This window comes from Megalops cyprinoides, chromosome 1 (genome assembly GCF_013368585.1).
Source record: "Megalops cyprinoides isolate fMegCyp1 chromosome 1, fMegCyp1.pri, whole genome shotgun sequence".
In the NCBI taxonomy this organism is placed as follows: Eukaryota; Metazoa; Chordata; class Actinopteri; order Elopiformes; family Megalopidae; genus Megalops; species Megalops cyprinoides.
Window position 1 is genome coordinate 49214454 of NC_050583.1, and position 24369 is coordinate 49238822.

Genomic DNA, 24369 nt, shown 5'->3' on the forward strand with positions numbered 1-24369 from the left:
TGAGACGCTGACAAAACGTTGCACCGGTGTCGCAGAGACACTGTGAGGACGTTGCGTGTCAGCAGTGAGAGCGACCATTAAAAAGGGCTCAGGCTCTCTGACCTCTGACCCCTGATCTATATGCAGGATTAGCCCTTGCCATCCTCGTGATCTGCCTCGCTGGAGTGTCAATAACTCCGATTGCTTCCAGGACGGAGTTACAATCCAATACCCTCCGCTGGGCCTCCGCTCCCAGCTCAAACTCATCAGAATCACTGAGGAGGATTAATGCACAGTCACGCAGAGTTCTTAATGCAGAATCACACAGGAGGCACAATGCACAGTCACACAACAAGTGCTGTAAAACACTATTTAGAACCACAATCACAGGTCCCCAAAAGACCACCAAGAAAATGAGAAGTGAAAAAAACAACTACGGTTATGTGTGTGTGTGTGTGTGCGTGACTGCATTTTTCGGGTTTGCGTGTATATGTGCATGCATGCCTGTACATGTGTGTTTACGTGCTCGTGTATGTCTTCCTGTGTGTATGTGTGTGTGTGTGTGTATGTGCGTGTGTGTGTGTAGAACACCATCCCCAACCATCCCCCAATGCCAGCACACAACTCCTCAAATCTGTCAGAGAACTGCATCAACAGCTCTGTAAACATCCCAGCACCCCTCCACCCCACACACCCCTCGACCCTCCAACACGTGCTTCACCATCACCACCACCTCCAATGCCTGACCCTCAGCCATAGCGCTTGCAAAAGCCTGGCAGTTGAGTATCGGCCTCGGTCTCCGACCCCGTTTAAGGGGAGACCAGTGAGCGGCCGGAGAGAGAGAGGGAGAGGGAGAGAGGGTGGGGGAGAGAGAGAGAGAGAGGGAGAGAGAGAGAGAGAGAGAGAGAGAGAGAGAGAGAGAGAGAGAGAACAAGCGCCGTTACGGACCTTCCATCACTAACACACACACGCTGAGGCCGCATTCCTCAAGTGCTTCCCCCCCTGCCCAGAGCTGTCTGTGTTTCTGTCTGAGCCAGCGCACAGAGGCCTCTCGGCGGACTCGGCCTCTGCCAGCCTGACATCAACACTGCCGCTGCCCACACTGCTCAGAGGGAACGCCATCACTACAGAGGGGTCCGTAAGTCGGTAACCCTGCGCTCCCACACATGTCAGACTTGACCAGCACTCCAACACCTCGCACTCGACCGGTCCTGTTGCTGTTTAAATTTCTCTGTTCCTGACCGTTAGAGTTTTGTTTTCACAGTCCCTTCCCTTCCCTCCTGTTTGCTCCACACACAGGCACACAGGAAACCCCCCCACAAACCCAAACACACACACAGACGTACACACGCTCCCATGGCTGCTCACGTACCCCTCTCTGCCCCCTGCATGGCTTCCTCTTCCTGCGTCTGCCCGTCCCGAGGGAAGCCTCTCAGACCCCGGTGCTGTGACTCCGATGCTCAGAGCACAGGCTCTCTCTTTCCCCCTGGGCTCTGCTCAGTAACTTTTCCCTCTTTGTCCGCGTTGCTGCTGGAAGTGACTGGCCGCGAGTTTGAATGGGAGCCCCTCTCTCTCTCTCTGTCTCTCTGTCTCTCTCTCTCACTCTCTCCTCCTCCTTCCTCTCCTTCCCTCCCCTGCTGTCCGCTCTGACAAAGCCCCTCCCCCTCCTCCCTCCTCCCTCCCTCACCCTCTCTCTCCCTCTGTCTGTCTGCAGGGCCCACTCTCTTTCTCTCACACTCTCTCCCTCTCTTGGTCTCCCTCTCCCTCTCTCTATGTGTGTGTGTGTGTGTGTGTGTGTGTGTGTGTGTGTGTATGCGTGTGTGTGTGCATGTGAACATGAGCGTGCACGTCTGTGAGTGTGTGTGTGACTCCTGCAGCATCGATCCAAACACTCCATTAAGCCACTGAGCAACCTGTCCTATGACCAAAAAAATACCTCACTACATGGCAGTGACACTTTCTGAAACCGGATAGCATTGCTGCGCTGTGTTGGAGCGGTGCTGTGAGAGGGATAGCTGTTACAGGGGGGGAGAGGCCTGAGGATGAAGGCCCTGACCTGGGAGAGGGATAGGCATTACAGGGGAAGAGGCCTGTTTTTCCAATGAGCACACAGAAAAGCACCAGATCAGATAAGCCTTACCCCGTGGACCTGCTCTCTCTGGGCAACATGACCCTCTACACCTGGAAGACTCTGGATCTCCTGGAGGCCACACACACAGATACAGACATGCACACACACACACACACACACACGCATGCACACACACACACACGTACACACACAAACAGACAAAGGGTGAGCAGTCCCTATACTTTTGCTCAAATCTGACCAAAAGCATCATAGGAGCAATGCATCTTGGGAAAGGACAGTGATCTTTGCAAGTCTGTTTCTTTCCCTGCATTCATCACTTTTAAGGTCTGGGGGGAGAAAGCTCTGCTTGGCCCATTGACTCATTCACTCACCCTTTCTTCCCCCTCTCCTCTGTCTGCACAATCATGTGATAAAGGCCACAGAGCGTGGTGTGTGTGTGTGTGCGTGAAGAGAGAAAGGAAAGAAAGAGAGAGACGGAGAGAGAAAGAGAGAGAGAGAGATGATATTCTATCAATGTCCTCAAAACTCCGAGAGGTCCTAAGAGTGAAAGGAGCCGTGGGAGGGTGTTGCCGGGGCCTGCGACTCTACTCTCTTTGCCCCCTTTGCAATTCTGCCAACTTCTCAAAGGGGGGGATGGTGTTCTGTGCACCACAGAGAAGTTAAAAAGAACCCCTCTCTCTGACTACCACTCGCAGTCCTTCCCCCCACTTCACAATCAACCAGAGGAAGAAAAAGAAAAAAAAAAGCAAATCAGCCAATGGACTTTCCCTCTTCAGAGTTAAAAAAAAAAAAAAAAAAAAAAGATTCCAGGAGGAGCAGGGCCCGGGTCCTCTTTAACCTCCTGGATATGTGTGATTTGATTACCCTGCACCACACAGTCCCCTTCCTGCTCCAGCTCTCCACACTGAAGGCCCTGTGCTGCAGTCTGTGTCAGCATGTGTTTGAATGTGTGGGATAAATACATGACTGTGTGTCTGTGTCTGTGCGTGTAAAATGTGTAATTATGTGTCTGAGCACATGCAGTAGGCTTGCATGTGTATGTGTGCGCATGCGCATCTGTGTGTATGTGTGTGTGTGTGCGTGTGTGTCTGGGCATGTATAATGTGAGCATGACAGTATAGCCTGTCAGTAAACATACAAGCATCCAGTGTACGAGCATGTACGAGCACCTAGATTTGTGGTGTCTCTGGCGGTGTAGAGTATGGGTGCAACGTCCAGTTTGATGACATAAACAGGGTGATCAGATGATGTCATCCAGCTGCTGGCGTAGCACCCTGCCCCAACCCTCCCCTCAACAAAACCCTCCCCCCCGGAAATGCAACCTCAGGTTCGAAGGGACTCAGCTACCAAGCATGCATTTACTGCCGCCTCCTCTGCAACTGACAAGGACAAAGAAATAAAGAGTATTGCGTGACAAGAGGGAGCAGGCCTTGAAGCCATCGGTACTCTAATGGAGTCAGTAACTCTCTCTTATTAGACACAAAGCCATTGGCCCCCTCTCCCACAATAGAGTCAGTGACTCTACCACACACACTCTCACACACACACACACACACACACAAACACACACACACACATGTATGTGTGTATATATACACATTATCCCCTCTCCCACAATGGAGTCAGTAACTCTACCACACACACAAACACACACACACACACACACACACACACACACACACACACAAGCCACGCACAATCTCTATGTAAAACAGCTTCACACACTGCTCCAATTTCTTAATGTTACAATGTGATTCGGGGTGGGGGGGGTAAATCACACAGGAAGTCACAAGTGTGATTCCCATAAGTCACTCTCCCATTTCATTCATTTTAGAGCGAAATGCCTCTCTGTGCCCTCAAGGTTGCACAGGGCTCCACTTCTCTAAAAGCAAATAAAATCCACCCAAACACAGAGGACAGCAGAGAGCAGCAGAACCAGTAAAGCTCTTCCTGGAAGGGGACTGTCAGGCGCTCACCCCACAAAGACAGCCACCTGGGAGAGGCCTGCTGGGCTTGTGATGAGGGCACAGCCCTGTAAAGCGGGCCGACCTTCAGCGCCCCGCCGTTTAACGGGCGGGGGGGAGGTTTCACGGGCCCTGTAACTGGGTCAGGACGTCCGGAGAAAGCCCTGCCCTTCACCCCGTACTCCGCCCAAATGCCTGAACACCCAAACTGGGACGGACTCCCGTTCCCTTCATAGCGGTGCCAGGGGTGGGCCAGGCTGCTGGAGGGGCGGAGCTGTGATCAAAGGCACCTCTGAGGTCCCCGTCCAGTGAGAGTGACTGCAGGGGGTGAGGAGAGTGACACTTTACCAGCGAGAGATGGAGAAGTGGGGGGCGCACACACACACACACGCACAATACACACAATCACAAACACACACTCATCCACCCTCAAACATACACACGCACGTACACACACATGCTCACTCACACACATACACACTCACTCACACACAATAGACACACTCATAAACACACACTCATCCACCCTCAAACATACATACACAGACACACACACGCATACACACACACACACACACACACCCTAAAACACACACACTCACACACACACACACACACACACACACACACACACACGCATACACACGCATACACACACACACAAACACACACACACTCACCCTAAAACACACACACACACACACACACATACTTACCCTAAAACACACATACTCACCTTCACCGTCAAACACATACACACACACACACACACAGCCCACCACCCAAACAAAAAGGGGAAAAAAAGACCACAAATCACCCAGGACCCGACCATTAACACCATTAACCACGGCTTTACGGGACAGAACAAGGACGCAACACAAGCTGGTCATAAAAGACACACACAGAGACATTCACTCACATTCAGACACACATAAACCACCCAGAGAACCCTATTCAGACACACACCAAGCCCCCAGGGAACACCCCCCCCTCACCTCGTAAATCTACACAAGAGGTAATAACAGTAGCAGGCTGACCACCGCAGGACCAGGCAACATCATGGGGTCCTGCACACTGCCCTGCCAAAAACCCATCCACTCCATGTTATCTCCCAGCATGCAGTTTGCCGGTGCGAGACTGTATAAATGCCAGGAGAGTCTACACTTCTCTCATGTAAACCCCATCGCTACTGGTTACAGCACCCCCATTCACACAGACTTTAGGGGACCCCCCACGTACAGGCACAGACCGCAGAGGTGACCCCCACATGAAGGCACAGACCCCTTGTGAAATGGCCCCCACGTGATGTCATGGGCCCTACATGCATACATTACATTACACTAAGCAGACACTCTAATCAGAATGACTTACTAAGGTTACAGTTTTTAAATGTTACCCTTGTATACACCTGGATATTTACTGAGGCAACTCTGAGTTAAGTACCCTTGCCAAAGGGTACAGCAGTAGAACTGAACTGAACCAGCAACAAGCCCTGCATACACAAGCAGGAAGGGGGGATTCCCAGGCTTTCCCTATCTCTCCATTTTTTTTTTTGTTTTTCACACAGGAGCCACTCAAAGCGACACTCAATAAAGAATTAGCACCAGGGGGGTTAGCCTGTTTCCCAGTAGGCCTGTCGGGGACTGGAGTCGTCCATTCAAGGGCCACTAAAAACTACTGATTGACTCAGTCTGCCGCCTCTGCCATTAAAGGCCTCTTGTTTGCAGAAGTGCATTGTGGGACGTCCCCCAGAAAAAGAGGCTGGCCTCAACAGAGGTACAACAGTTCTTAGTTTTGGGGGGTTGAGAGGTTAGGGAAAGTCCCGTCTCGGGTCCACAGAAGACCCCTTGTCCTGGCAGACGTGTAGTTCATGTGTACAGTCCAGCAGGCACATTTGGAGGGTGAGTATTGTTAGCAGAATGCTGTTTTGGGGAAGAAGGAGAGGTGGTAGGAGAGAAGAGGAGCTAGACAGCTGTGTTTATGGGACGTAACCCATAACAAGAGGCTAAGAGGGAGAACAGGCGCAGTGCGGACAGACGAGCAGACTCTCTTGGACACACCCTGCAGTGGTCCACAGATACCCTCCAGAGGGTTCAGGCAGCTGGGAGAGGGTGTGTCTGACAGATTACCACAGATGAGACCTGAGTTACCAGTGCTCCGAATGACCATGACAGTCCTTCCTGACCTTTGACTCCTCCACTCCTTCAGGCTCATTCTTGCTATATTGGGTCATGGCTGACCGCGGTCCGACCACAGATATACAGTTACTTGATTAGCTACGCCTGTTGGAAGCAACAGATTTACGGACATAACACTCAGACCTTAGGATCTGAGCAAACAGCACAGAGCGACAACCCAACCAAAAGAATTCTATAATTCTATAATTCTACAACACCAGCTGACCAGATTCCAGAAGGCCAGAGTGACAAATGAACTTTGACCACATACTGTACATACAGAAATGCATTGTGGGTAGGGTGACTAAACTACAAATCAAATACAGCACCACAGGCAATCAATTACCTCTATATTTATCTACTGTCATCCATAGTCACTACACATGGCGATCGCTATCCATTTCAAAGTGCCAGCCAAGACAATTTTGCTTCTACCACACAGGGTGTGACCCCAATGTCTCCTGAGACTCCAGGACATTCATCACAGGCCAGGCAGGCAGGGGTTGGTCCTATCACTCAAGCGCTAACACTCAAGAAGCCTCCCAGGGAGTGGGGGGGGGGGGGGGGGCAACTACACTTCCCAGGATCCACCTGGTACAGTGTCGTACAGTGTTATTTCAAAGCAACAAAGAAACACAGATGTGAGCGGCCAGGAGCTTCCACTACAGTCTGCCTCCGCAAAAACAAGACCAAACAGAAGAAAACACTGAGTCACTCATAGCCCACTCGGACACCCACTCCAAGTGGATAAACAGTTTTTACTGTCAAAAAATGTTCAAAAGCTGCAGCTACCTACTTGCTCAGCAAAATCTCTTGGCTACGGTGGCGTGTTAAGTGTACTCAAAGGTCACTTAAATCAGATCCACTGAGGCACCTGAAGGCTATTCTGGTCAAACACCTTCCTCAAGTGTAAGAAAATCATCACTTAAGGATTCAAACGAACAACCTTGTGGTTCCAGTGCCCAGTTCACTGAGTATCTCTCCATGGCTGCCCCCAATGCTCACTGCACTGACTGCTTCTGGGACTTCCTGTGGTGGATACACCTCTAACATTTCTGACCAGGAAGTCACTTCCACCAAAAAGAAAACTAAGTGTTACAAACTGTACAGGTGCCTGGTTTTAAAGCATGAATAAAATTCAACAGTGAAATCAAAAGTATCTGCAGCAACAACATTCTGGCCATCTCAGGCCGTTCATGAGATGTGTCCTCACACTAAATAGGAAAGGGAGTAACAGAGGGGAATGTTTTCTGGCCAGCTCCCCCTTCTGTCCTGGATGACTGTCAGGGTAAGGATGTTTAGAGAGGCTCACCTCGTGCTGGCGCCCTGTAGTCACCTCCTGGAGTTCGTTGGGGTACAGGGAACTCCGAGTGGCCATGTATCACAGGACCTCCTTGCAGACTGCTGCCCCCCTTGTCCTCTCTGCTCCAAGCTGCAGAGACACCCAGAAACAGGACATCAGTACAGTGCCCCACACCGTGAGGCAAGGCATGATGGGACGGGGCACAAAGGGGAGACACACAAAACCATGACTGTAATAATGGGTACGCACACACTCATACACAATCACACACGTTCACACAGCGTACAATGTCTGGTACTGATGCACTTGTGCCACACACACAACATACAACTTCTCATAGATACTCATGCACTTACAAAATCACAAAACCACACACATTTATACATGCTCAGTCACCATACAACTTTTGACAAACATTTCTGCAGACATTAATACTCATGCACACTCACACACACACACTCCCTTACTCACTCACTCACATAACTCCAACCCTTAACACAGATCTTTTCTCCTGTTTTACAGTGGAAAAAGAGCAGCCTGTGAGTCACTGGGGCGCTTTGAAAGGAACATCGAAGGAGGATTTCTGATTCATTCCCTTCAGGAGGGCTCAGCTGCCCCATCGGTCAAACGTCCTACAAGAGCCCCCTCTTCACACCCCCTGCTGCTGCTTTTGGACCCGAAGCTGCAGCGTTTAATGCACTCTCACCTCGCAGTGCAACAGTCACACGCACCAAAGGGAGAAGGAGAAGTGGAGAGAACGAGACAGGCGATGTCACTCTGCGTGTCTGGGGGTGACACAGCGAGGGGATACTGTCACCTTTCATGTATGACAGAGACAGAGCTGTGATTTTTGGACCATACACTGCACCCTTTCAACTCGAAGGGATACACTTCTGTTCTCTTCTGCTGGGAGTTGCTCTGGATAAGAGCGTCTGCTAAATGAATGTAATGTAATGTAATGTAATGTACACCCACACAAGAGCACAATAACACCCCAAGAGAGCTGCATGAAATACTGTAGGAGCCTCCCAAACAAAATGTCCAACGAAACAGGCTCACATACTGTATGTTTTCACCATGTCAGAGTTGTAGTTTTTTCAGTTTTTTTGTTTGTTCGGGGGGGGCAGGTGTTCCCTCCCACACCCCAATAAGCTGGCGAGGATCACTGCTGCCACAGTAACCACGGGTAACCACCTGACCTTTCCACACCCCCACGAAATCAAATTCAATTTTTGAATTAATTCGAAACGGTATATTTCTCAGAGCCAGAACTGTAGTGAGCCACTATCCCACAATCCCACAATCCCACTGCCCAAATGAGTCGGAGCAGGAAAATGAGTTGACTCCACAAAGGCGCTCATGGATTTCTACCTTGGAGGGCAAGCAAAACTGAGGTGGGAGGAGCAAACAAGGGATAAAATCACTGGGTAACAGGAGGGGCTGAGGAGGATGACATCATTGGTTCTAAGGAAATATGACTGTATATATTGTTTTTAACCAGGCAAAAATCAGCCGTTGGTGCGCAAAAGCTATCCTTTGGTCGTGCAGTGGAGAGGTGGAGAGGAGACAGTGCTTCCTAGCCCACCCCTTTCCCATTTCCTTTACCATCTAGAGACCAAGGGGAGCAAACGGAAAGTTTCCAGGAAAAATAAAACACTTTGTTGCCATGGTTTTCAATGAATCAGGCCTGACTTGAAACAGACCACAGGCATTCCTCAGGCTGCTGAGCACGTCTGCCCTTTATATTCACACAGTGGAGAGCGAGGGGGAGAAAGGAGGGGGACACCCTGCCACCTTGTGGTGAGACGGGCACATTGCAACAAAAATCACTGGAATCACTTTTCCTTCTGATTCAAATGCCACTGTTAGGGTGAATGACTGTGAGCCTCTCTACCTGTTAAGACTAGAAATGTTGAAACTCATGAATCCTTTATAACCAAACTGAAGAGTTTTTTATGGTAAACGCATCTGGAGAAAGGTAAAGTAAAAGCAGGCAGACACAGCACTGTGTGTTACAGAATATTATGGTACAGTCTGGAGTGTCTGTTACTGGTGCATTTATGAAAGCGTACGCATGGGCAGCAGTATGGTGTAGTGGTAAGGAGCAGCCCCCCCCCCCCCCCCAGAGCACTACTGTCGCACCCTTGGGTAACATACTTAACCCAGCTGTCCAGCTGTGTAAACTGATAACATGTAAATAACTGTGGCCTATGTAAATTGCTCTGGGAAAGAGCTTTTGCTAGGCAACTAAATGTGATATAAATGTAAGGCGTGAAAGAATAAGGCTGCCATGCAGAGCCCACCAGGTGACAGTCACAGGACAGCAGGAGATCAATGCACCGGAACATTTCCTGCATTTGGCCACAAAGAGCAGACATCTCCCTATGCACTGAGCATGTTGGACATTGTGGCATCCTGCACTGTGGGAGGGGCTTCAGAGATGAGCCCACAGATCCTCTTTGAATCACCATGTAGATCACCTGAACAAGGGAAAACCCCATCTGACCTCCCGTGCTTCCTGTTTACGTGTGAAAAGGAACTCACCTCCTTACCCTACAACCCCCCCCGCCCCTCGTTCATAATCTAGGCTGCCTGTTCCTGTCTGACTAATTTGATTATACACACATTTGCAGAACTAAACAAGCCTTTATGTCTTCCACTGCCTCATGAGAGCTCTGGTTTCATATTCCCCTCTGCGCAAAGTAGGTCATGCTCACTGAGAAAGCACCCCTCTGCAGGACAAACACAGGACCATCCCCCTATCCCAGCACTGCAAGCCCCAACCACCCTGAGCAGGGCCGGGCCAGGCCGGGCCAGAGTGTGCCAGGCTGAGCTGGGAGGTAATGAGATGTAAAGGTTAGTGTGTCTTCACTTTCTCGGCAGCAAAACCAACACCCATCTCCGCTCTTGCCCATAGAAGACCCCTCTGCAATGGCAGCTTCTCCTCACCTTACAAACCCTGAACACACACACACACACACACACACACACACACACACACACACACACACACACACACACACACAGAGTTCGTAAAGAAATCGATCGGCCTTCTCCTGGCTGTAACCCGATGCGATATGGCCCATCGATCCAGTGACGGCCCAGTGGGCTTCATTTGGACAGCAGCTTGGCAAGGTGTTCGGGTGTCGGCTTACCTATTCAGTCTGACTCTCTACTCTCTGCTGCACTGAGGAAAAAAAAATTCCATGCTGTCACCATTGAGCCAGGACAAGGGACAGCACTGCGCTTTCTGTTTTCATTATTCAATTTGGGCTTAACCAATCAGAAGCAGCAGGGAGGGGTGACTCTTAGTGTGGGAAGGCCTGTGGGCGTGCCTCTGTGTTCCCACCTGAATCTGCCTCCGAATGTTAAACTCCTATGCTTTGATCCTCTTTCATAATTAGCATAGCATTAACATAATTAGCATTTCATCAGCAGCATAGTTCCAGCCAACACTCTCATCGCCACCTCGGCCTCCTCTGGATCGATGACACGAGACCTAACAAACCCCCCACCGACGCTGCCGGGCACAGAAGGTCGGGCACAGCGCAGCGACGCACGAGATCATTATTTCACTCCATATTTAGCAGGCGCAGCAGACATCTTTATCAGCGTCAGCCTGTGACAGTATTATTTACACATATCAAGTTTAAACATCCTTCACAGCTCCATTTTGACCTGCTGAAAACTATTAGGGCTGTTTGTCCGGGCAGTATTCGGACCCATAACCCAGAGAAGGAAGCCTAATTACTTTAACCATTTAACAGCCCCATTCCATTATAATCAATGTGTTTTCCACAGATGGAATGGAATGTGACAACAACAACCCCTTGTTATCATTCAGCTTCCTCACTGTCATCATTTTACCCCCTCATTGCCGTCAATCCACTTCCTCCCTGCTGCGCAATCACCCAACATGGTTTTATTTCTCTCTATCCATACAGTCATTTCTACCTTACCAGAGCAGCAGCCCATTCAGTACCCACGAACCAGCCCATAAACCTTCCCCAAAGTAGCCTTAGCAATTCAAAAGAGGAAAAATGAGACACCCACGGCTACCATGAGAGCATTGGATTGGGGGCTGTTTAAGGTTTCCTCCTCCCTAAATAAGACCTAAATAACACCTCTGTAGTCCACTTCCAGGATAACCAAGATTCATTATTGTAATTTAGCAGACAAGAGTGGCTTACAAAGGATACCATTTTATCCATTTCAGCTGGACATTTACTGAGGCAATTGTGGGTTCCTTGCCCATACAACAGCAGTGCCCCAGCAGGGAACAAACCAGCAACCTTCTGGTTACGAGCCCTGCTCCTGACCACTGCACCACACTGCCGCTGAGTTTGCTGGTTCTTCACCCCGATTACATCACACATGATCACACCCACCCAACATTAGAGGTGATCAGAAACTCGGTATTTAAATCCACTTCATACCATTGGAAGAAGATGCTGTCCAATTGCACAGGTGTTTCTTAGATTTGTTATAGGAATGAAAACAGCACTGGCAGCTTAAGCTACACATTTTGTAGTATATAGCATATCAATGCCCTGTCTTTGAAGGTAACGATGATTGCTATTAGAGTTATAGTACATGTGATTACTGAATTACTGAAAGACTTCTAACACTACAATTGCCTTCAGTCTGGGCAGTGGGAGGGCTGTGAAAGACCACAGATCGTCCAGGGTTTGTGAGGGCAAGATTTGCATGGGGGACACCTAATGCCAGAACTTCACAATACAAATAAATAAATAAGAAAACACGCGACAGCCGTACTTAAAGCACTCACAAGAAAGTGCTGCATAGACAGAACATTTACATAATTCATTCCCATTAAACCTCAGAAGATTTCCTAGTGCCATCTTAGAAGAATACTCATAGCCTTGCACTACAGAGAGAGAGAGAGAGAGAGAAACTGAATACAGCAAATAAACCATATGGTATGTTAATTAAACTTATGTCTCATGTTATTTCACATAACAGGGATGAACTGCAGTGAGCAAGTCTTTAAAAAGGCAGTCTTTTCAGAGTGGTCCCTGGGTGTTTATGAATGGCTTTGTTTTGTAGTGCTCTGCTGCTGTGATGTTTGCCTCTGTCTTTGCCCCGCTTCCATTGTGTAAGCAGATATGCATAAAACATGACCCTCAGATTTTCTAGCTGACTTTACGTAAGAGTGATTTCAGATACTGAGCAGAGAAACAGCCGAGTTTAGAGAACTAGAGCAGTCTGTGCCTCAGAACTACAGATCTATCAGATACACAGTCCGGGTGTGAAGCTGTGAGAGACTGTAGGAACGTAAGTTAAATGCGTATGTGACTCACAGCACAGCACAGCACTCAGCGTGTGTGTGCGCATACATACTGTGTGTACCCTTATTCTGGCTTTCCTCTGCTCTATATTGACCTGCGTGCTGACAGCAGCTGTTGTTCTACTCCTCACCAGTAGATGGCACACTACAAACTACAAACAGTGCTAGCTGGCCAGGGGGGGTCAGAGATGACACACTTTCACCTGCCTGTTCTGCTCCAGTAATGCAGGAAAATAAGGAGGGGTTGTTCTCAGCCCTGGGCACAGAGAGAAGGGTCTTGAATGTTCCCATGTAGGGAATTTTTAAAACCTAAACTCAAGGCTAAGTCCATTTCTGTCCTCTCTGTAGTACCATCCATTCTCCTGCTGAGTGGTTAAACTGACTGACCTCCTCTTTCTTCTGTGTGCTGGCTTTTTTATTTAAAGTGATTTATCCAGTCAATTTTATTTCATTCGCTCATTTTTGGGTGAGCGATAGCTACTCAGAGGGTAAGTGATGGACTTCCTCTCTTTCACACAACTTAGGACAGCCACACCTCATGTTCGTAAAACACGCCGGTCAAAATGAACAGGACAGCATGCTGATCTCATCCACAACGTGAAAATCAAAAGAGATCCCTTTCCTGCCAGGTCAGTTACTCAGATCAGATGCAGATGGTGTATTCCCTGGCTTGTGAAAATGGAGGAGAAGCAGGGTTATGTTCAGTGCTGGTTGCCTTTAGGCCCTCCGTACACTCACTTTTGGATGCCTAGCAAATATATTTTTTCATTTACATTTATATTTATTCATCTGGCAGACACTTTTATCCAAAGCGACTTGTGATGCGATGCAATAACTCTCCGCATGCAACTCCTTGTCTGTGACTGGCTAGATGTACATGGGGAGTTCTACTACTTAGAGGGACATAGCATTACAGCATAAGCACAAATGCAGAAAGCCCTGTGCTGATCACAGTCCTGTCTTGCAGTCCTGAGCCACCATCCAGTCTCTTCATTGCAGCCTGTGGATTCAGCCAGGGCACCCTCACAGAGCTGTGCTGGGGAGCAATGCATGCTGGTCCCCTGCAGGAGGCCGAGGCCACTGTTGGCAGCATGAGGGGCGAAAGGGATCTGAGGACGTCCTGACTGGACAGAGCAAGGCTACCAAGGATTGCAGGGATCAAAGGCTGACAGCTATCCATGACGCCGAGGGCGATCCAAAGGCACCAGCATGGTCTGGATGACGGGGAGTATTAATGGCCAGGGAGACCAGAATGGACGGGCCAAGAGAGGGACTCCCCTGCTGGGAGGCACGTGGCACCTCTGAAATCAGCACAGAGCACCATATTACTTCTGCAGCCCTTCCAGAAATTTCTACTGAGAGATAATTACTGCTGTACCATCAAACTTTAATGACAAATAATTACCGCTTACACCACACCAACTAACTTTACTAAGACACAATTACTGCAAAAAACACACTAATAAACGTTACTGAGTAATAATTACTGCTGAAGCCATAAAACCACATTTTACAGAGAGAAAATTACTGCTAAGGCCATTATCAACAAACTTTACTGACAAATAATTACTGCTTATGCCAAGTTTACTAAGAGATAATTACTGCTAAGGCCATACCAACAAACTACTGAGAAATAATTACTACCACAGTCCTACTAACAAACTTTACTGAGAGATAATTACTGCTACAGTCATCATAATAAACTTTACTGTGATCATCATAACTATAGTCCTGTTAACAAGCTCTACAGAGCGATAATTACTGGTACAGTGATGCCAACAGTCTTTACTTTAGTAGAGGTAATTACTACTACAGCCCTACCAACAATTTACACTGCAAGCCGATTATTGTTACAGTGCCAGGGGAGTGTGTGTGTGTGCGCGCATGTGCGTGTGCGTGTGCGTGTGCGTGTGCGGATTTGCATCTGTGTGTGTGTGTGTACAATGGACTGTATTTATACAACATGTTCCAGGGACCTTCGCAAAGCACTGTCCAGCACTCAAATCACCTAAACCACCACCACTGTGCAATGCATATCTGGGTGATATGCCAGCCACCACACATCAGCTATGGTGGAGAGGGAGGGACTTATTTATTAATTAAAATGGGAGGATGATTAGATAGTCATCTTAACAAAGCCTTATTGGGAATTTGGCCAGGACACCTGTGTCTATGTGTGTGTGTGTATGTGTATATATATGTGTGTGTGCATGTGCACGTGTCCATACATGTGCCCATACATGTGTGTGTTTAAAACAAGCCCCAGGAGGTATAAATCCTTGTTGACTGACACCTCAAGACTGAATGCCGAAAACAACAGATAATCTGACGCAGGGCAACTGGCAGTAAACCCTGGGACTGGAGAGAGAATTCCCGGCCAATCAGCCGTTTGGATTTACTCACAATTCCAGATTACTCCGCTCTAGCGAGCACACCAAGCCGAGATACCCTGGGTGGGGGGATTAAGACACATGTGCCGTCAGGCTGCAGTGCGGGGTAGCAATTATGCAGTCGGACTTCTAACCACAAGGTTGCAGGCTCAATTTACGGATGGGGCCTTGCTGCTGGATTTATATAATACAGAAAGCTTCACCTGAATTACTTTAGCTGAATATCCAGCATTATTAAAGGATAATATAGTACAGCAGTGTGGCATAGTGGTAAGGGGAAGGGCTTATAACCCAAAGGTTGCTGGTTTAATTCCCTGTAAAGAAACTGCTGTATAAATGGATAAAATTGTAACAAAATGCATGTAACTCACTCTGGATAAGGTTGTCTAAATGACAATAATCTAATACTGTATAGTAGTTTAATATGTAATAATGTAATTCATAAATGGATAACAAGTAAAAAAAGGTTGTGGAAGTCACTATGGTCAACTTCTAAGAATAAATGTAATGTGTTGTGAAGCTATGTAAGAAAACACAAACAAAACTGCCTCTGGCCTGTGAAGATCTGGGTCATTATTTAAAGGTGCAGGAAGCATACGGGGCAGGAGCGGAGCTCTGAATATGACGATGCTGACGATGCTGGACGCTAAAGACCATGATGAATGTGGCCTTATCTGTGCCAGGGGGTCCCGGCGGAGTGAGAAGTCCGCGCCCCACTTTCTGTCCTTGACACACCGCCGCCACCGCTGTGGAAGTCCAAATGCTGTGAGCTGGGGATTTCACACAATGCCCCCCCTCGCAATCCCCTCGGAAACCCGCAGAGTGACTTGCTCCGATGTCATTTGAGCACAACGCTGGATAGGTGACAGCGGTTTTGCCGTACGGGATGGAGCCGGCCCCGGCGTTAATCTGCTGTCCTGTACTGGACGGCTTCGCTACGAGGCACTAGTCTAAATTGCATTGTTGGGGGTCAGAGCTGTAACGAGGTTAGCTTCGGGACTGTTTGGTCCCACCCCGTTGAGGTGGTGCAAGCAGGAGAGGTCAAAGGCCACTGATTGGTTTATGTAAGTCACATGACCATGTTGGCTGCCCCAGTGAGTGGCTGAGTTGCTACAGGTGTTCACTCTGAGCTGAGCCCCACAGACCATAACACTTTGCACTGGAGTCCTGGCTGTGCCATTAGCCACCAGTAACCAGCAGAGGGACACTACTTGCTCTGTTATAACAGGGTAGAGTGGGTTTATGTCAGCCAGAGCTCCTTGTCACACCATTCACCCACATCCTATAGCACCTTAGGAGGCAATGAGCTGCTCAGCTGATGTCAGTGAGAGATGCACCAATCCTCCAGTCAGCGTTCACTCTCCTCCAGTGCACTGTGGGACTTGTAGTGTGAAAAGCGGCTGTTGCCTGTAAGCAGACAATGTCTCTGCCAGATAGCATATGCTTGCAGATGTATACACCTATCTGTGAGTGGAACTCATATTTAAAATAGCATATTTTTCTGCTTCCGTTCAGAAATAGAATCTTAACTCTTAAATCTTAAAACTTAACTGTTCCAGTAGCACATGTGACCACTACAGCACATACAAACGTGTTCCCCTAAAATCTACACCATGATGAGGAGAAGGCAACACACTGGGAGGGGCAGAGGCCATCAGACTGAGGTGTCTCAGACTAACACCCCCCCCCCCCCCAATCTGGCCTGTGCCTGGAGCGTGCTAGGTGGGCGGTTCTGGCCGCTCTCTCGTTTAGGGGCGGTTCGTCTGCAGTGGAAAGACAGGCCGGCGCAGGGATTATGAGAGACGGCTGACATCCCACCGAGGCGGGCGCCCAGAGGTCCCATGGGGGGATTTGGGGGCTGTTTTGTTTTTCCGCTCCTACTGATTGCTGTAATCATTTACAGCAAACACCCCCCCCTCCCGCAGAGGCTGCAGCACGCCTCCGCCCGACCGTGACTGGGGAAAAATAAACAACTGTGATGATGTCATCAGCGTGGGCCGCCGGTGACGCCGTGGGAGGCCCCACAGGAGAGGCAGCCGGCCGAAACGAGGAGCAGAGCACTGTCCTCAGGCTGCAGGGGTGGGGGGGGGGTTCTGGCGGGGGGATGGGGGACGACTGTAATTCGAGTAACAGAGCCAGGTGTGATGTGGAGCACGCCTGGGAGGACTCAGGCCTTGTCCAGCACCACCCACACCACACTGTCTCAGAGACATCCTGATTATCACTCCAGGCAACAAGCATTAACCACTTCAGTCGTGCAGCGCTGGAGGAGCTGAGCTCGCAGCCTGAAGGTTACAGGTTCCATTCCTACACGGAAATTAAATAAACTATAATATTTTGGGAAATATGCAGTTCAGCCCAAGAATATACTAGAAAGACATTTAAAATATACAGTGCATTGCATTACATTATTGTCATTTAGCTGATGGTCTCATCCAGAGTGACTTACAATTATATCCATTTATACAGTTGGATATTTACTGAGGCAACAGCAGTGGGATAGCAGTGTGGCATAGTGGTAAACAGCAGGGCTTGTAACCAAAAGGTTGCTGTTTTGATTCCCTGCTAGGGCACTGCTGTTGTACCCTTGGCCAAGGTAGTCACCCCACAATCACTTCAGCAAATATCCATGTCTAAATGGATAAAATTGAATCCTACTGAATGAAGTCATTCTGGATAAAAGCAGCATCTGCTAAATGACAATAATGTAATGTAAAAATGCAATTGTGGGTCATGCAAGTACCTTGCCCAAGGGTACAACAGCAGTGCCCCGGTGGGGAATTAAACCGATGACCTATATTAATGCAAAGTGGAAATATATTGCACTACACCAAAAAATAGGTAATATATTATTTTTGAATGGGTTCTCATGTGCAGTGCTGCCATTTCTCCAGTGAGGAGGTTACTCCATCAGAGTCACTGCAGTGTACAAAGGATTACAGTGCATGTGTAAGTCACCCTGGCATCTGCTAATCCAGTAAATAATACAGGAATGCAGGAAACCCTGGCCATTCCCAGATATGCAGTCTGTGGTTTAGAATATTCCCTGTTCCCCACTTTACCATGTTCCCAGGCCACAGGTTCCCAGGTTGTCATGCCAACCCACAACCTCATTCCATGTATTTTATGCATTACCCATGCTTATACTATTACATAAACATGCATATCAATAACTCATTTTTTGCATAGTTTTTATATTGAAAGTGTATCTGTTTTGTGTTGGCACAAAGCCCTTTTCGTGTAAGTCTGTCCTATTGGTACAGTCTTAATGGACTTCCCTATTCATGTGAATTTATCAATATATCCCCTGTGATCTCCTGTACATATTTATTACTGTGTGTAATTAAAAATCATGTACAGTAAGCCATGTAAATCACCCTATTTAAGTGCATGAAGACACCATGGTTTACAGTGCATGTGTAAAAACAAATATTATTAAGTCCCTGTTTCTGGTAAATAAATACATAATGCAATGAAGTATACACTTATGAGCCAAAACATTATGACCACTCACAGGTGAACTGACGAACGTTGATCATCTCCAAACAAGGGCACATGTCAAGGTCTGGGTAGATTAGATGGCAAGTGAACAATCAGTTCTTGTAGTTCTTGTTGGATGCAGGAGAAATGGGCAGGAGTAAAGACCTGAGCGACTTTGACAAGGACCAAATTGTTATGGCCAGATGACTGGATCAGAGCATCTCTGAAATGGCAAGGCTTGTGGGGTGCTCCTGATCAGCAGCGGTGAGTACCTACCAACAGTGGTCCAAGGAGGGACAAACCACAAACCGGCGACAGGGTGTTGAGCGACCAAGGCTCATCGATGAGCGAGGGCAACAAAGGCTATCCTGTCTGGTCCGAACCAACAGAAGGTCTACTGTGGTACAAGTCACAGAAAATTTTAATGATGGTTACGGGAGGAATGTGTCACAACACACAGTGCATCGCACCCTGCTGCATATGGGGCTGCGTAGCCGCAGACCAGTCAGAGTGCCCATGATGACCCCTGTCCATCGTCGAAAGCGCCTACAATGGGCACGCGAGCGTCAGAACCGGACCTTGGAGCAGTGGAAGAAGGTCGCCAGGTCCGATGAGTCCCGTTTTCTTTTAGATCACATGGATGGCCGTGTACATGTGCACCGTTTACCTGGGGAAGTGATGGCACCAGGATGCACTGTGGGAAGACGACAAGCCGGTGGAGGGAGTGTGATGCTCTGGGCAATGTTCTGCTGGGAAACCCTGGGTCCGGCCATTCATGTGGACATCAATTTGACATGTGCCACCTTTCTAAACATCTTTGCAGACCAGGTACACCCATTCATGGTAATGGTATTTCCTGATGGCAGTGGCCTCTTTCAGTAGGATATTGCACCCTGCCACACTGTACAAACTGTTCGAGAATGGTTTGAAGAACATGATGAAGTGTTCAAGGTGTTGCCCTGGCCTCCAAATTCTCCAGATCTCAATCCAATTGAGCATCTGTGGGATGAGCTGGACCGACAAGTCCGATCCACGGCGGCTCCACCTCGCAACTTACAGGACTTGAAGGATCTGCTGCTAATGTTTTGGTGCCAGATACCACAGGACACCTTCAGGAGTCTTGTAGAGTCCATGCCTCGGTGGGTCGGTGCTGTTTTGGCGGCACATGGAGGACCAATATTAGGCAGGTGGTCATAATGTTTTGGCTCATGAGTGTGTATTTATGCCTTTTTTCTTTTACAGAACAGATTAAATGAACACTCTGTAACTGCTCATCCACTGGGGGTAGTGCGAGAGAGACCCGGTATTACCAAAGGGAGATCAGGTTTAGTCCCACTTCTGGGACTAAAGCCAGTCTCCCGCTGGTCAGGGCCCCCGGCCGTGGTGGGCTGGAGCTGCCTCAGGCGTGAGTCACCGAGCTGAGTCATCACAGGCGTGAGGATGGCTCTCCTTCCAAGCTCTCCTTCCTTCACCCGTCTCCGTCGGTGCCGTCATACCCGCTCTCTGCTGTGCGCCCTGGTCACATGATACACGGCGCCCGCCGCGTGCCTGGGTCTACCGGTAATGAGGAAATCACGCCTGAGGAGGCGTGTTTTTCCACTACGTGTCTGCGGCCCAAAAACACGCAAGCAGGGGAGGAAGAGGGGGTGCGAGCCACGGAGAGCTGGGGGCATCCCGGGGGGCGTCCTGGGGGGCGTCCCGGGGGGCGTCCCGGGGGGTTCCTGAGACGCCTGTAAAGCGCAGGCCCACATCTCTGCTCCTCAGCTACAGAGCAAACCTCTCCAGACTCATTACTTCAAAGCCAGTCGCCCTCAGCGTGCGCAAGTTACATAACCGCAGTCCGTCTGCCCCCCCCCCCCCCCCATCCATTCCGCTCCCAGCTGCCTCCTGCTGCCCTCTAACCAATCATAACACAACCCCACAGTCTCCCACCCCGCACGCATAAACATGTACACACAGCCACACAGACTCACACACAATTACTATACAGTTATACATATAGTCACACAGACCCACAACATTAGCATAGTAATACTCATACATATAGTCACACAGATACAAACAATTATCACACTTATAAATACAGGCACAGACACAAACACACACACACACACACACACACACACACACACAAACATTACCGCACAATTACATGCATACATTATTCCCAATACACACACAGCCATAAACAAATATAAACACATCATCACATAAGTATACACACAATCATACAAATATGCACACACACACAGACAATCACAGCCACCACAGGCCCTTTGTCAAACCCTCCCTGCCTCTGCCTAGTCATTGGCTTGATATAAGCCTTGATATAGCCATATGTTGGCCATGCTTATAGACATTAACATGTCTGGATGCATCTCAACTGATGGAGTTCCAAAGCTTTACTTTGCTGGTAGAGGCTACACCTGCTAACATCGTTAAGAAGCGCAGTTCAGGTTTGTGAGTCTTCCCCCTAGCTCATGAAGCAGGAAGAAATCTTACCAGTTACATTACTGTCATTTAGCAGACACTCTTATCCAGATCGACTTACGTAGGTTACAGTTTTATTCATTTTATCTCAACACCTCCATAACTTTCCCACCCACCCTCTCTCTCACCCTCCTTTTATCCTCCTCTCCATCCCTTTCTCTAGCTGAATCTGTTGCCCATGACTTTCTCAATATCTCCATATCTTAATGACACACCCCCCCTCTCTCCCTCTTCCCTCCACTCCATCTCTCTCTCCCTCTTCTACTCCATCTCCCTCTCTCTCTCTCTCGCCTCAAATCCATATCTCTCTCTCCCCCTCTTGCCTCCACTCCATCTCTCCCTCCCTCTCCACGCTGTGGGAGGCAGCAGGGCTTCCCTGAGGTTCAGGCGGTCACAATAAATTACAATGAATAAAACAAAATGAAATGAAACAACACAACTATGCCAGAAACAGCCCAAATCAGCGTTAAAATAGGGTGGGGTGGCAGGTCTGAGTGCTGGTTATATAACCGAAGCTAATCTCTCTCCCTCCCTGCGAGGCTCGGGAGCGGGGAAAAGGGAAAGATGGATCCTCCCCCACGGCGTGGCAGATTAAACAGTGAATCCCGCTCCAAACGTACAAGTGGCACAGACGTGTCGGTCGCACAGGCCCTCAGAAACACCTGACCCTCAGCCGCCGGGCCCGGGCCTTCTCTAACGGCAGACCACACACTGCTTCCTGCTGCTCTTGCTGCCATTGGCTGGACAGCAGGGGAGGGGCAGATCAAAAGGATTGAATAAAAATGCATTGAGGATGGCAGTGTAGCATAGTGGTAAGGAGCAGGGCTTGCCAGTTTGATTCTCCACTGGGGTGCTGCTGCTGTACCCTTGGGCAAGGGTACTTCACACAAAATTGCCTCAGTGAATATCCAGCTGTATAAATGGATAATATGCAAAAAAAATGTGCAAAAAAACCTATGTATGTTGCTCTGGGTAAGAGTGTCTGCAACATGTCAATAACGTAATGTAGTACGAAGTCAGTGGCAGGAACACTGAATGTTTGTGGTAAAAACACACACAAAGGCAGACAATCATAAAGCAGTAAGCAAGAAAGCAGCTGTCAAAGCCAGGCAGTGGTAATGACAGATAAGGAGGGTTAAGCTGGATCCAGCACCAGGAAGGAGGAAGTGCTGGGGTTCCTGGGTGGCTCAGTAGTTAAAGCTGAGCTCTACGAACCAGGATCAATCCCGGCCGTGAAATCAACCAACAATGCCCGGGAACCGACATTGCTGGGACAAATTGGCTTTGTTCAGCATGGGACAGGGGCAGCTATGTCGGCAGGGGTTGTTTCTCTCACCTCTCTCAGGCACCCTGCAATTTGTCAGGCAACTGCTGACATCAGCATGCAGTGCCTATCCTCCAATCAGCGCCCACTCTGCTGTAGTGCGCTCTGGGACTTGTAGTAGCTGTCGGCTGCATGAAAGCGTATGGAAGGATTGCATGCATTTCCTGCATTAGTGCAGAGAGGTAATGCAGCATTTGCCCATCCAACTGTGAGTCAACCCATATTCAGTGGCAACTAACAAACCAGGGGGTCTATGGGATATCTTTACAGGAGGGCATCATTTTATATAGTGATGGAGGAGTGGGGGGTTAAGGACCCCATACTGGGAACAGTTGTTAATCACTGACTCTCATGAAGCCCTCTACAGCAAAATGCTATGATTCGCTCCAATCCAAGAGTCAAGTTTTATAACACCTGATAGCTCCACCCACTTTGATGTTCATGAAGCCACACTCTTCCACGGTCTTTACTTGTACTGAACAGTTTCAACACTAGGACTGAGCCAACAGGGGAATCTCTCTGGGTCGACAGTCCCCCCAAGCACTGACCTCGGATCCGCCAGCACAACTCCAAGCCTAACCCCAAAGCATGTTCCACACAGCCATAATCCCTTCTTTACTCCACATATCAGTGCTAAGAAGATGTCTTTTCCTCATCTTTGATTACAAGCAAATCTGTCACAGGGAAATTTGATTGGTCATTCCAGGAAGACGGAAATCCACAGAGGAGCATGAGTCCACGGGGGTACTGTGTATTCGGGGTAGAGGAGCAGCACACAGGAAGAAGAAAGGAGAGCAAGGTTACTGTGGTAACCAGGGGGCAAGCTCCTGGCCTCAGGGAAATCTGGGCGGAGCTACAGAGACATCAGGGCACGCTGTGGCCCCTTGTCCCACTGATGGGGAGAGACTGACCGGGCCAAATAAGCATCTCTATGTTTATACAGGTCCGCTGCTGCTGCTGGTGGTGCTGCACTGGGCTTGAAATAACATCTGCTAGCAATTACAGCAAACTGCCATCAATCTGACACACTCACCACTCTGGGCAGTGCGCACCCCTCCTCTTCTCGACCCCCCCCCCACCCCCCCACCCCCCAAAGCCTCCTCAATTCATTGTGATTGACGCCTTCAGTCACTGCCAGACCAGCATGGGGGGGGGCAGAAGAGAGAGCAGCCAGAAGAGCATTCCCTGCAATTTTTTGGGGGGAGTGGGTGGGTGTGTGACCCACAGTCAATCCATCCAGGGAAATCTTGGAATTTCTTTGAAAAACCTTTCTTACTAGAAAAACTGTTCTTATTATCATTTAAACTCCAAATTAAGAAATAAAGTCTTAAAGACTGTGAAGTTTTAAAGATCCAGGGCAGTGTTTAAGTGGACATCAAGCATACCCAGCACGCCCCACAAACAGGTGAGGCTTAACAACCAAACAAGTCCAACCAAATGCTGAGTTTGGGTGCCCTTTCAGAGCACTGTAACTCAAACTGTGCAGAATTCATGACGCAGTTTTTGACCAGCTTTTGTTCTGCTTTTGAAGTTCTGCTTTTTCAGTGGCTGAATTATCTATTCTTAATTTCTAATCTGCCCTGAATAAGAGTGTCTGCTAAATGACAAGACGTACAGTAGCGGGAACATCACATGGCTGAGCTGTGACACTCCTGTGAATGGCCTTTGGAGAAACAGCACAGAAAAAAGGATACAGGGATATTTATATCAGTGTTTCTGCTCTGGTTTTCAGTTCCTGCAGTCTTACAGAGCATACAACAAGACAGTGAGAGGTAGAAACAGAGAGAGACACACAGAGAAAGAGGGAGAGATAGGGAAAGAACGAGAGCAGAAAGGAGAGAGAAGAGAGAGATGGGGGAGAG

General features: G+C 48.7%; 1 protein-coding gene across 2 annotated transcripts in view; it reads right to left on the reverse strand.

Moving 5' to 3' along the window:
- Window positions 1-24369, reverse strand: part of LOC118793244 (leucine zipper putative tumor suppressor 2 homolog) — a 57637-nt gene that overhangs the window by 16990 nt on the left and 16278 nt on the right. Inside the window, exon 2 of one of the 2 annotated variants that reach the window (XM_036551322.1) lies at window positions 7525-7644. The gene's annotated coding sequence lies outside the window, so the exon portion shown is untranslated. Of the gene's footprint in view, window positions 1-1351; window positions 1553-7524; window positions 7645-24369 lie in introns of those variants that run through there. The other variant, XM_036551331.1, reaches the window with a different exon arrangement.